The sequence below is a fragment of the Vidua chalybeata genome, chromosome 4, assembly GCF_026979565.1.
Source record: "Vidua chalybeata isolate OUT-0048 chromosome 4, bVidCha1 merged haplotype, whole genome shotgun sequence".
NCBI lineage: Eukaryota > Metazoa > Chordata > Aves > Passeriformes > Viduidae > Vidua > Vidua chalybeata.
The window spans coordinates 62,497,814-62,511,496 of record NC_071533.1 but is presented as its reverse complement, the minus strand read 5'-3'; the positions used below and the strand labels follow the sequence as shown (position 1 = coordinate 62,511,496).

The 13,683-nt window shown below is 40.2% G+C and overlaps 1 long non-coding RNA gene across 1 annotated transcript; it reads right to left on the bottom strand.

Annotated features, from left to right (window-relative positions):
* Positions 1-4,485: 4,485 nt before the first annotated feature.
* Positions 4,486-11,272, bottom strand: LOC128787290 (uncharacterized). The gene is made up of 3 exons (XR_008430654.1): positions 11,039-11,272; positions 9,331-9,458; positions 4,486-4,754 (listed from the first exon to the last, which is right to left on the bottom strand). It is a non-coding gene; the product is annotated as an uncharacterized LOC128787290 (long non-coding RNA).
* Between the last annotated feature and the right edge of the window lie 2,411 nt (positions 11,273-13,683).

Below are 13,683 nucleotides of genomic sequence, written 5' to 3'. Positions count from 1 at the left end.
CTTGCCAGCTTTCTTTAGCAAGCTGATCACACTCAACAGCTAATACACATCTTGCATGTCTTCTTCAGTTGTACTAGAAACACGGCAATTTTTATCTGTGAAAATCCATATTTTCTTTTGTCCTTCCAAGTCCTGTATTTTCACAGTAAAATTGAGCCCTCCCAAAGTGAGTTAGATCTATATCACATGAGCTTTTTAATATTTCCAAGTAAAACAAAATAAATTGCTGTGATATTTTCATAGATATCTAAATCTCTTTTTCAGCCATCCTCAGCTTTTGAAGAAAAGTAAGAAGCTTAGAAATAATTGATTTCTGGGATTTTTATATCAATAAAACAAACAAAACACAGCAAAAAAATTAAAATAAGTGTTTTTTTGTTTTTTTTTTTTAGCAAAACAACTATAAATACCTTGCTTATCAACTAAGACAGCTAATGGAGACTACATCAAAATGTTTCCATCTCCTTTACTTGGGGCTTACTCTTCTTTTAATTTATTTAGGAAAATAAAAAAAAACAAAATGTCATGTGGAAATGTATGGACTTCCTCTAAGTGCTCAAGTGAATTTTTTTCTGCTCTTTACCTCTGCATAGTCAAAGCAATGTGAATGCTAACTAAGCCCATTTTCCTATTTTATGATTCCACCTTTACAACATAGTGCAAATAACCCAAATTTTCCTCCAGGAAAGGAAGCACAGACTCCCACGTAAGACTTTCCCCAGTTTCTTCTCCTGGCCTGAAGTCAGATTTCACCTCATGAGTCAGAAGTTCTTCACACATTGAATTGTTTGACATTTGCTTGAAAAGAGACAGAATAAACCAGTCAGGATTGTAGAAGAAGATCCAATGACAACAGTAACAAAATTCCTTTCTCGAGACCTCTGTTGTGATTGATATTGCCTGGAGCTGCTGTGTTGCATTTTGGGAACTTCTAACTAGTGCTGAATCTAAACTTCTCGTGCAACAAAGACTTTGTATACCTAGAGGAAAGACTGCCCCTCATTGTGACCCATTCAGGGACCTGCTTGTCAGAGTCCTGTGGGGTACAGGCCTGGAAGGAAGCTGGGTCCCGGTGATTTGGTTTGTGCTGCTGTTCAAAGGGAGCTCAAGGGGCTGAAGAAATGTGCCAGGAGAGATCTCATGACATTTAATAAAGAGAAATAAAAAATCCTCTACCTGGGGAGAAATATCCCCGTGTACCAAATCTGGCTGGAGGCCAGCAGGATGGAAAAGCTCTGCAGAAAAGGGTGTGAGCAGAGGGGCTGCTGGGCACCAAGATGACCATGAGCCAGCAAAGCATCCTCACCCTTCCAGCTTCAGCAATTCTGTAATTTTTTATGTTGACATGTTTGTACATCCTCATGAAACATTTCATGTCACATTTTCCTCAGACCTAGCAAAAATCTATCAGGTGCCCCTCCTGCCAGCTGGATGAGGCAACGGGCTGAGAACAAGAGGGGACTTTCACCCATTCTCTTGCACCTCTTTGTAACTTAAATATGAATCTGTGATGCTCCCACACTGGTAACTCTGTAATGCAGGTCCTAAGCACCACAAGCATATGAATTAGAACATTTGTAAGTACAATAAGCTTGGCAGAGAAATTATAATGATGTGGACTGATCAAAAGATGACTTTCATTGTGCAGCTGAGAGTACTGCAATTTAAGAGAAATTAAAGTCTTCGAAGTTGTGGCTGTGCTGCTTAACAGATGGGCTTCCTCAAAGATTCATTATTAATCTAACAGAAACTATAAATACCAGAGTGTGTATTGAACAACCAAACCACACACCTGCTGGTTTAAATCCATCAGGAATATGATCAGATCTCTGCAGCAAGAGCAATGGGGAAAATAAGCCAAACTCCCTGTTGGCTAAAGAAAGCAATATCAAGTTCCTTGTCTTGATAGGTGAGACACAATGGTTGTTTTCACCATATAAATGATTAGCACAAATGGGATGTAATTAAATTTCATGACATTTTTACAAAAAGAAAAGCATGAATGAAAACACATTTTTATACAGAGGCTGTCATTCTTGGGAACAAGGACTCTCTAAAACCTGTGATTAACCTATGGAGAAAAATTTCATCCTCCCTTCCCTGCCTAACTCATGCCTCTGCTTCTGGTGCTCAGATCACTTTTAGAAAATGGCTGCTTCTTTTAGGTCTGAAAAATGCAAAGCAGAAAAGGGAAACATAGAAAGGCTGTGTAGCAACATAGCACTTCTAGATTTACCAAGGGTAGATGCCAGTTAAAAGGAAAAGTGAATATAGGAGGATTCTTCAAAATCACCTCCTGCTTTAGGTTTAGAAGAGCCCATCCTGACAGCCATGCTGCTGTGGCTGCCCAGCTGTCAGCACCCTCACCACCTAAATCAGCACTAGCTGCTGCCTTTGCATGTGTTGAAATCTCACCATCAGTTGTCATTAACCCCAGAAATAAACCCCTGTACTCAAGTGGACAAAGAGTAAAAGCAGGGGAGCAGCCATGTAGAACATTTGTACTGGACCTTCCCACAAATGCAAATGGAGGTTTTTGAATAAGAAAAGCTTGGAGCTGATGGGACTGCTCCAAAAGCAGGCACAGTGATGTCAACTCCCTGCTGGGCTCTTTGCCACTTCCCTGGACAATGAGTGAAGGTCTCTTCTTCATCCTGGAGGAGAATGTCCCTTTGGCAGCCACCACTGCTGAACAAGAAAGTTTTCAAAATTGCTCCATGTCCCTTGCACTCTGTAGTTACTTACACAGGAGATGTGGTCTTGTTGCTCGGTTGCCCATGTGTGGTTACATGCAGCAATAATCTTCATCATGGGCAGCAGGCACAGAGCAAAATTACTTTCACTTCTGCTCAGCTCTCGCCCCATGTGTTTTTGACTGCTGCGCTGTATCATTTCATTTAGTAGAGTTCTTCCGTGCAGTGATCTGCTGCATTTCATCTCTTGGTAACATGCTGGAACTTAAATATTTTAGCTGAGGTCTGGGAGGCTTCACTTTGTTTTCTCTCCACCACTTTTCAACTTTTGTAGCTCCTGCTTTCATTCCTACAGCCTTGCTATATCATTCAGTGTTAAGCCTCTGTCCCTTGAAACCAAAAGGGAGTTACCCTAGAAAATAAATTATGACTTTTCTTGCTCAGAATGGGTCACCTCTCACTCCTGAAAAATAATCTAAATGTAAAAAATAATGTTAAAAACAATCAAAATGTAGATTTTTTGTTTTGTCTCTGAGCTGTGTGTTGTGCCAAGAGGTCCAGCAGCTCTGGGAGTCCCCTGGTGAGGCTGGGTTTCCTTGTGCCTGCAGTGCACAGAACAAGACTGTCCCAGCTCTGCGCTACCTACATTTTAGACCACAGCAGACACAGGCAATGCAAAATGAAGATGCAGGCACATCTTCTCTAGGTGATTATGGTTAATTCCACAGCTGGGATCTGGAGGAGCCTGGGATTACACAGATTTTCAGAGTCTGGGCACAGAAAAGTTTAACAGTGGTAACAGAGGGGCTCTGCTCACAAACACAGCTCATGCTCAAACTCAGCTGAAGATACCAGCCTGGTGCTGTGCTGAAAAGGCTCCTCCTTGCTGAAAGGCTAAATCCTCCTGGATAATTCAGCATTTCTATTCTGACCTGCCTTACATCCACATGGTTCAACAAGCTTAATCCTTTCATGGACATGGAAGACCACACAGGCATCCTCTGTCACCTGGGACAAGCAGCCTCTTGTCTTTGACTGTCCAGCTGTAAAATAAAAATAAATTGCCCTTTTCTGTGAGGTCTTGTAATGATTACCACATTGAAAATATTTATATACTCAATTAATATAGAAATATAAATATGGTCAGTGAAAAAATCATATTTAGTAATATAAGTAAAATTGCATTTAAATGCTGTCAAACCTGATTCAAACATTGAACATTCACAGAAACACAGAATATTCTGAGTTGAATGGGACCCACAAAGATCATCAAGTCCAACTCCTAAATAATTGGATTGGCCTGCACAGGGATTAAACCCATGACCTTGGCATTGTGACCTTCATGCTCAAACCAACTGAGATAGCCTCAGGGCCGTTTAGGGGTTTATATTTGATTTTGTAGCTGGCTGAGAATCAGTGGTCTCCAAACCCTGCAGTGTGGAACCCCAGCCATGGTAGGAGTGCTGTGACTTCACCTTCCCATCTCTACCATGAATGTTCACATAACTCGGGCTGTGCTGCTGCACAGGCTTTGGCATGAATCCTAGAGGAAAACAGAGGCTGCCATTTGGTAAATTTGAAGGATGGTAAATTTTTGTGTAACATGTATTGCCACCAAGACATGTCACATCCCAGACCCCATCCCCATGATGTGCTTTCTCTGGCTGACACCATCATTCTGCTCCCTTGCAGGGAGGAAATGTGCAATAAATAAACCCAGGTTACAGCAGAACCCAGGTTACAGTCAGAATTTTTTAGCTAGGCTTTTAATTATTGTTTCTTTGAAGCAGCTTTTTCACAGTTCCCTATGCTCATGCAGGGTTGAGGTTATCACAAGTGTGGGAAAAAAAGAAAGAATTTTTGTGCAAACAGTGTAGGCAGGGAGAGCAAATGAAATTGGCTGTTTGAACTCCAAGCTGCTCATTACTTCAGATATCAAAATTAAAGGCACATGAGGAAAAAGACCACAAGTTCCTGAAGAATGCTGTGTACATATGTCCTCCAGAGCCTCCTCCAATACCTGGTTGGTTATATTTGGAAGGTGAACACACACTGCTTTCACTGGAGAGAAAAGGTAAGATAACAAATTAATAAATTAGCAATCATCTGAAATTAAAAATTACTTTTACAGAAAAGTAAAGATATATTCCTCTGCTTCACACCAAAAATAGACCTATAAACCTGAAGAGATCTAGTCTTCTATATAATCTGCTTGAGATCTGGTGTGTCAAAAGTCACCACAGTGACTCATTGCAGGCAGTGTTATTTGAGCAATGTACTATTCTAAAAAATATAATAATATAATATTAATAGTCTATAATATATAATATAATCATATTAGAGATAATATCTAAAATATAATAGTCTTTATCTTTTCTTTGGCTTTTGTATGCTCCAAATATAGTGTATATATACACTACCTGGTGAACAATGCAGACATCATTTTTAAAAGAAGCTGAAATAAATGTTTCTTTCTTCCTAATGTCTTGTAGCTTTCCTTTTTAATAGAAGAGTTGTGATTTTTTTCTTAAGGTGCTTCATATACTCCGACAAGAGTATTCTCAGACAGAAAGGGGGAAATTCTTCAGGAGGACATTTATGTCAGTAAGGTTCCTGTTAATTTTTGATTGAGAAGTGGAGAAGTTTTGCTGACAAGAAAAAGAGCCCTCAGTGGCTCTTGGAAATGTGAAAGTACATCACAAGCATAACAATAATATTTGGAAGTCACACTCAGTCAGCAATACTTGTCTGAACACAGTGCATGCCATAGCTGAACAGGGTAGAGGGGCCATTTTATTTTCAGAGTCCCTGGAGAAGCTATAAAATCTCCTCTAAAGTTCATAATTTCTCAGGCTCCATGTGCTTCACAATATTCAGTAACTGCGTATCCTATAAATCAGGAAGTCTTGATATGACTTGAAAAGCCCTGGGTGGAGTTTTTAAGAGAGCAGGCTGTGTTTTTTGGCTCTCATCTCTGCTTCCAGATGGTAACACATGTTTAAAGACATTACATACATTTCCACCCACAACATAAACAAATAAACACAGCCTTGCTAAAATTTCTAATAAAATCAAGGACCAGAAGCAAACAAATGTTAAAAGGCAGGGTCACCAAACAGGGTCATCTCTGGCTGGCAGCACATTTTTCACAAAGGAGCTCCAGCTCCTTCCCACCTCCCCAGCCTGAGAGCAGCACCATTCTTTTTCAGAAACGTGAGATCATCTCTGTAGTTTTGCCCAGTTTTGCTTCACCTGCGCAAAGCCAGGCCAGGTCAGCTCAAAGCACAAGATGCTCAAGGGACCTCTTTGCACTAAGCTGATACCACCTATTGCCCTATTTACCTGGGGCAGTTCTTTGCCAGTCTGATATTGTTTATATATTAAAGACTTATGCCTATTCTGTACTCTTGCAGCAATACTCAGAGCAGCCTCAGGCTAGGTCTGCACTGAGTGACTACACAGATTTGCAGAACAAGTTTTGTTCATCGTTCCTCACTTTAGAAAATCTGGGCTAATGTGCAGCATACACAGAAAAAACTTTTGCTTCCTGGAGTCCTTATATAGAAACATCCTCCCATTTTATATGGTTTAGCTTTTGTTTATGGTGCTGAACACAAATTTCCATAATGGCATTGATATATCACTGTCTACAAGTCATTACCATGACTGAGTTATTTATGTCCCTAAATGTTTACGTATTCCATTTCAACCACAAACTATTTATCAAACAAAGGCAATCACTGTGAAACAAGCTCAGCCTTTTACTTGTGAAGAATGATCCCAATATAAGCACTCTCTTCCGACTACACATTAATCTTGTATAAAATAAAAAGTCTGTCCCTTCTTCCAAGCCAGGAGCAGCAAAATAATTTCAGGATGAATTTTTGAAGTACTCTGTAGAAAATTGCTCTTTTGAGAAATCCTGGTCAACATATTTAGTTCCATATGCATATTTCATAGCATAATAGATTGGTATTAAATGTACATAACAGCAGCATAAGAAAAATAGTTATTAAAAGGGCAGTAGTTATTTATTTGATTGCAATTTATCTTCAAAGAATAATGTACAATCAGTTATTACTTTACATGCAAAACACATCCTATTCCTATTTTATTGGTCATGACTTTTTTTTTTTTTTTTTTTTAAGGGTTGAATTGTTCATCAAGAGCTTTGCAAAAGACATGTGAATAAGACTGAATTCCCTAGAGTGGGGCCCAGCTTTTGTTCTGGCTGAGTAATCTGCAGTCATCCTGCACATCCCATGCCAAACTGGACCCTGCAGGCTGAGTTTGCTGCTAATAATTTCAACATGGTTTGCTTGGCCCATCACTTCCAGGCTGTCCATCACTTGAGCCACTGGAGACAAATCTACTGTCTGCAGAGGGACTCCCAGAAAACAGAGACCTCCCAAGGCCAACCCTCTGTGCTAAAGCAAGATCACCCACATTTAAATCATTCCCCACAGCTTTTATCCCAACAGTTCTTTAAAAAGTCTCAGTAATAGAAGCCCCATCAACCATGCCACCAGTAAGAACACACTTCTCTGATTGTTAACAGCAGTGTTAAACACTGCATTTATACCAGGTGCTGAAGTAATTTTGATAGAAATTAAGAATTTAATACTCCAAATCACTTAAAACTTAAATGAGGCACATTATTTTAGACATAGTTCAAAAAGCAATTTTGGCACATGAATGGTTTTTAGCAATTGCTAGGTTTTCAGCACATTTTTCTGGCATCCAAGTTTGATTGGTCCTGCTCCTAAAACTAACACTTATCTCCTCATAAAAATAATATGAGGTACCTATCGCAGTAGTACAAATCACAATAACTGAGGCTATAAAACACACATACAGACCTGCACCATAAAGTTAATGGCCAGATTAATCTCTGAGTTGTTGTTTATCCATACAAATACTCTTCTACTGATTTGCATATGAGCCGCTTACACGTTTCTGGATTTTATTGTCATCATCTGTTTACTGGCAACTAGGAAACATGAAAGCACTACATTCAATGAATAAATTATTTGCTTTCAACAGTCCACAAGCAGTCATTTTTTTGTTAGAACTAGAATACCATTGGTTAGCTTCAAAGGAATTCTCTTTGTCTAATTTTTTTTTTCTTTTGAATGGATCAAATTTCTAGAATAAATCAGCTAAAGGAAACAACAACAACAAAAAAAAAAAAGCAATAGAAATTATCATCCTCTTTTGCCCTCTTGGGCAAAACAATATGTGTTAGCCTAAAAGCAGGCTGGCAATGTTCCTTTGCCAGGTCCTGCCCTGGGCCAGCCACTCCACCTCGCAGCAGGCTCCTGATGCAGATCCCTGCTAAGGCACAGGGTTCTCCTGTAAGGGTTCTCCTCACTGACATTTATGCAACAGAAAATCAAAAATAAGGCAGCCTTTGCTGTGACAACTCACATCAGTCCCCAGAGAGGTGCAGAAGGACAAAGCAGCAGATAAAATGAAATCAAGGACTGTGGAAGCCTAGGAACTTTTTGCCTGATAAACAAAGGATGTTTGTGGTGGAAGTCACGGGGTCAGAAATGGGGCTGGAAAAACACCACCTCCAATGGCACATGAGCATCAGTGCATCATTAGGGGCAGTGTTTCTTTCAGCTCTGTGCAAGCCTGTCATGCCCTAAAGATACAAGACCTAAGCAATAGATTGTAACTTCCACTGCCTCAAGAAGACAGTAACAAAATAGAATTTTTGTTCAAGATGTCTTTAGAAAGGCCAGGACCCAGCAGGCAGCAGTGGATGAACGTGGATGGGACACCACTTGACAGGAAATGACAGCTTTTCCAATGTCCAGCTGCAACACTAATGTCTACCAGAGCCAGAAAACCACATCACCACCAGAGCATCTGAGGGCTCAGCTACTTAAGCTAAGCTTTGCTGGTTAGTTTGTGAGAAACAGCCACATGGTCACAGTCAAGTGTGGTTTTAATTGCAATCCAAATCTATTAAGGGTCGTTTAATTGCTATTCATCTCCTGTGCACAGGGAGCTCAGCTAATCCAAAAAAATTCAAGGCTTTTTGAGCTGGGCTGCCTTTGAAAAGACAGTAGGTGAGAAAAAATCCATGACCTATCCATGTGGCTCAGCCTTGAGACAGTTACCTCCAGATGGTACAATCTAAGGACAATTTTCCTTAAACTGTTCACACTACTTCTGTAAAAGGACCTGGACTAGCAGATGGATTGGAAACATCTGAACATTTAAAAATTTAGATTACGTGAAATGTTGCTTGTTAATTATTTTTTCCTAAATTTGGCTGGAAAAGGAAGATTTGGGAAGCTATCCAGGCAACAGACTAGGATAGGAAATTTGGAACCAAACCATGGAATACAGACAAGTGTTGTGCCTTTCTTATTAGCAGCCTGCCAAATCCAAAGGTCTTCATCGGACTCCTCGGCTCTGAGGGATTAATTAACAGTTGCTGCTAATGAAGAAGTGTATGATAGTATAGTACATATCCCATTTCTCTTGTAACAATGTGAGCTTATTTCAGTGAGTCCTATTTTGTTTTAGATCTACTTTTCAGGAACTGAAAAACAAATATTCTTGCTCAAGCTCACAAAGCAATTTTGTTTGTTCTGGTGAAAGAGCAAGGATGAAGCAGGCTTACCTGTAAACAATTTCTTTTTCTTTTATCAGTTCCACATTTTCCACAGATTACTTGTCACAATGTCAGAAAGGCACCACTTGAAGAAAAAACCAGGAGTCCGACTCAGGTATTGGACTGCTGAGATAACACTGCAGAATTGGGTTCAGGGGAAAATAAAAGCAAGATAACAAATCAGAAGTTCAGCTTGCTAAGCTTTAGCTAATATTATTTTGTGGTCCTAAAATACCTCACACTTTAGATACCTTACAATTAAAAATAACTACCACAAGAGTAGTTATTACACCAGAATGCACTATTGGAAAAAAGACCATGCTAGCAGTGAATCCCAGAGGCTGTGAACAGGGACCCTCTTTATTTCTTGCCCCCTAACTCATCAACTGCTAAACCCAAAACTGTCAGTACAGTTCTCTAAAGCACACGTGTGACTGTATGTGTGTGAGTGAAATGCTTTTAACAATTTGTCAGAGCAGCAGCACTAATTGATCCCCAGCTCAGCTCTGCTGACACATTCAGTGCAAACAAAGGGCTCTGCACTGAGTGAGCAGTGAGGCTGGGGCCGCCCAGGATGCCCAGATTTCTTGCTGGTGACAGCCCCAGACAGGCCCTGGCTCCGATGGCAGAAGTTGGGCAGGTGTGCCCTAAATGCAGATAATTGGCCAGGCTGGTAAAGCCAACACGTGCTGCTTGCAGTGCCAGACAGAGCAGGTTCCCCTGACTGCCCATAGACCCATCAAACCCAGCCTTTATCAGGATCTGAAAAATATGGATCAGTTGTACATTTTCCTGGCAGTCACAACCTCTTAGCTCTGTCATAAAGAAAACAGGAGACCCCCACTACAGGAAAGGTTGGGCAAGAAGCAAAGAAAGCTTCCCAAATTTATTAATTAGAACTGGTAAAGTGCAGATGACTCAAATTCTGACTCTACCTGTGTTTAATTGAAATGTATTTAAATGTGTGTTTTATATTGTCAATATAAGTATCAGAGTTGTTCAAGAGTACCATGAAATATTTTGCATTGAAACATTAATGGGATAGGATCTTTCATTCAGTACAATTTTTATCATGTGGCTTTTCCAGGAAACATGAAGAATGCAATCAAAATAGGAAATTAACTTCTTTTTTAATCTAATAAATGCATCTGAAATTTACTTCTCATCTCTTGCTGCATGTTGAGGCAACATAGATAACCTCTTATAGCTTTCTCTAAAAAAATTAGTTAAAAATTACTTAAACAATGATCTAGAATTTTTAATTCAAAGTAGCTCACACTGACACTTTAATGTAATTATGATAAAAGCATAAATAAAAGCACACCTCTTGAAAGCTAATTTAATAATTTGAAGCAATTATCTCAGTTTACATATGTACAGAATTAATTTTTCTACACAAAATTAAAAATAATTTTAAAGCATTAAATTTAAAAGTAGACTATATTTAAACTCTGTTATATAGTTACATTACACATAGATATAATACCATATCATGTAGGGTTTTTTTATATTACAAAACACTGAGGTACTGATGTTTAAAATCTTGAAAATTGAAGGAGGTATGTTCCCATCCTCATAAATTCCTGCTGAATTTAGGTTTTAGCATGGTTCAATGGGTTGAAAAGCAATAAATCAGCCCTAGAAAAATGGGTGAACTTCTTAAAAGAAGAAACTATATGAACACACTCCTTGCTCTTCAGATTCCTTTCTGACTTACATTTTGATGGTGTGCATTGCTCCCAGTCCAACTGAGTGAGAAGAGACACTGCAGTTTAACCCTTGCTGTGCTATGGCCTCTTCCCAAGGAAGGAACAAAACACCCCCTGACAAGGGAAATGACGCCCTGCTGAGGAGGCTCCAGCACTGGTGGCTGACAAGCAGCTCTGAGTGGGGCAGGAGCACCCAGGAACTGAGTGAACTGAGTGCAGAGAGAAGAGGATTCTGGCTGGAAGCCTGTCCAGGGCTTGTTTAGATAGACTGAAAAAAAAAAAATCAATCATTCCAGAGACATATTGGTACAAAAATCTTTGTGCTATTAAATCCCCACTCATTTTCAAATTTCATTATGCTGAAATTTTAGCATTTAATACCAAATCTGTGTTTTCTCACTCTCCCTTCTTCCCAGCTATCTGTGAGAGATGTCTGTGAAGTTTTATTCCCACTGAAGGATCTGGTTACCGCCTGCCCTGGCTGGAGCTCAATTGGGTGAAAAGGTTACATCCCCCAGCTCAGCAACAGCTTCTCACACCACCCCCCTGGGAAACAGTGGCACACTTTCAAATCACTCACTGCAAACAGCTTAGCTGACAGCTCCCTAACCTGATTCAGTCAAACCCATCAGGTTCAGTTAAATCAAAATCAAAAGCACCCACCCAGGCCCAGGAATTGCCAACCTCAGCCCCTCCCACTGTTCTCACCCCACCTTCCTACCAGAGGTCACCAGCTCCTCAGGGCTCCCACTTTAACTGATGGGTTTGGAGGGTTATAAATACCAATAATTGCAGAGGGTTGGGTTTTTTTAACACAGTACAGTGAAAGACAGAAACCAGCTCAAAATAGAAATGAGGGGAGAAGGATGACTTCTTAACAAGGGATGGAACAAGCATCCTTGTAGGCAAAGATGGGCGGCAGCTGGAGACCCTCATCCAAACCTGCCACTGCTTCTGCAGAGTTGCAGTTCCTCTTCTAAGCCAGATTGCTCTAGGCAGCCTTGCTTTCAGCTGGTGTTTAGGGTAATGGGCTTTTCCACTCCTTGAATTAGCCAAAAAAAAGCCTCCTCAAGAAGAAATTTGAAAGGTTTTATAGACTACTCAGATTTTAAGAACACATTCTTTCTATGTCACAGTTGAGATGGCCACAGTACACAGAGTATCACCATACAATAGCAGAAGGATTCAAGCATCTCCCCTTGTTGTTCTTTAGCCCAACCTTTTAGACCCTCATGCTCATGCATGGCACTGGTGTGTCCTCTGTTCCCTTTGGTGGTTGGTCAGTGCCCCTGGGCACTCCCTGGCCCATTGCTGTCAGTGCTGCTCACCTGCTTCTCACAGCTGTGCCCACTGGGGATGAGGCTCAGCCACAGCCCCACTCCCAATCACCACAAACTGTGCACCTACATTTCCATATAAGGGTTTTTTTATCTTCACCCAGAAAAAAGAGTTTAAAGCCTAGCACTGAAGATGCAGTGACTATTTATAAGGCAGCCTGGTCAGAACTCTAACAGCTATTTCTGTCTATAAAGTAACTGGTATGTTGAGGTGGAACAGAAGGAAAGGACTATAGTTATTATGCAAACCCAGAGGAAAGGGATTTGGGGAAGGGAATGAATTATCACTCTGAAATTCAAGGACAAGATAAGATATTCCTAAATCTTAAAAAGTAGAAGCTATTTAGGAAGAGTTATGGCTTTGTACTTTTCCCTGGTTTTGCAGTTCCTGTCAATAGTTATATTTTATTTAGTAAAATGCATTTTTCAATTTTCAGACTGATCTGATGTTATGTTCCCCTTAAAAAGACCCCAAAACCACCAAAGGCAGTGTCCACCACCTGTTCCCTTAAAAAAACCCCAAAACAACCAAAGTCAGTGTCCACCACTGGTCCTCCCACTACTAGCCAACAAATCTTGTTCAGCCTGGGTTATTTTCTCTGTACCTTACAGACTCATTTTTACCACTTCTATTTCTCTCAGTAACTCCTCAGTATTGTCAGGCTATACTGCATTTATTTAGCTGCTAACATGAGAAAGGAGGAATCAGACTTAAATCTTTACTGCAGGTTTCCTTGCAATTTAACCCAAAATAGCAATGGGGCACGCTTTTCTAATTAAGATATTAATTTAACCAGGCAAACATGTGATTATGTGATCTACACTGCAAAATAGCTATAAAAAATAGCAAATGCTTAGCTGTGTGATCCATGTTCTATGCTTGACAGCCCAAAAGGGAATGGCTCTCATACTCACCATTCCATTACTGAGCTATTTGTTGCTGTTAACGTTTGTGGAGCTTTTTCCTTCTGCTGGAACCACGATATGGCAGAGCAAAGAAACAAGCAACACTGCCAGCACTGAGCGAGCAGGCAGAACACATTCCACTGGAAAAAAAATCCTGAAAAATATGTTTAAAGCAAGACATATTTCTAAAGCTGGATCTGCACAGAATAAAAGCATGGAGGTATTTCTGAGTCTCTGAATAGCTGTCCTGGAATAACCTCTCGTGCAGACACCATGGCTGCATCTACACTGTGTAGGAAAGCAGGCGTGCAGTCAGATTCACAAGCTGTCACAAGCACACAAACTTCAGTCTGCTCTCAATTTTTAAAATATGTCTTCATGTATCAAGGCAGTTTCCAGCTAGTTCAAAA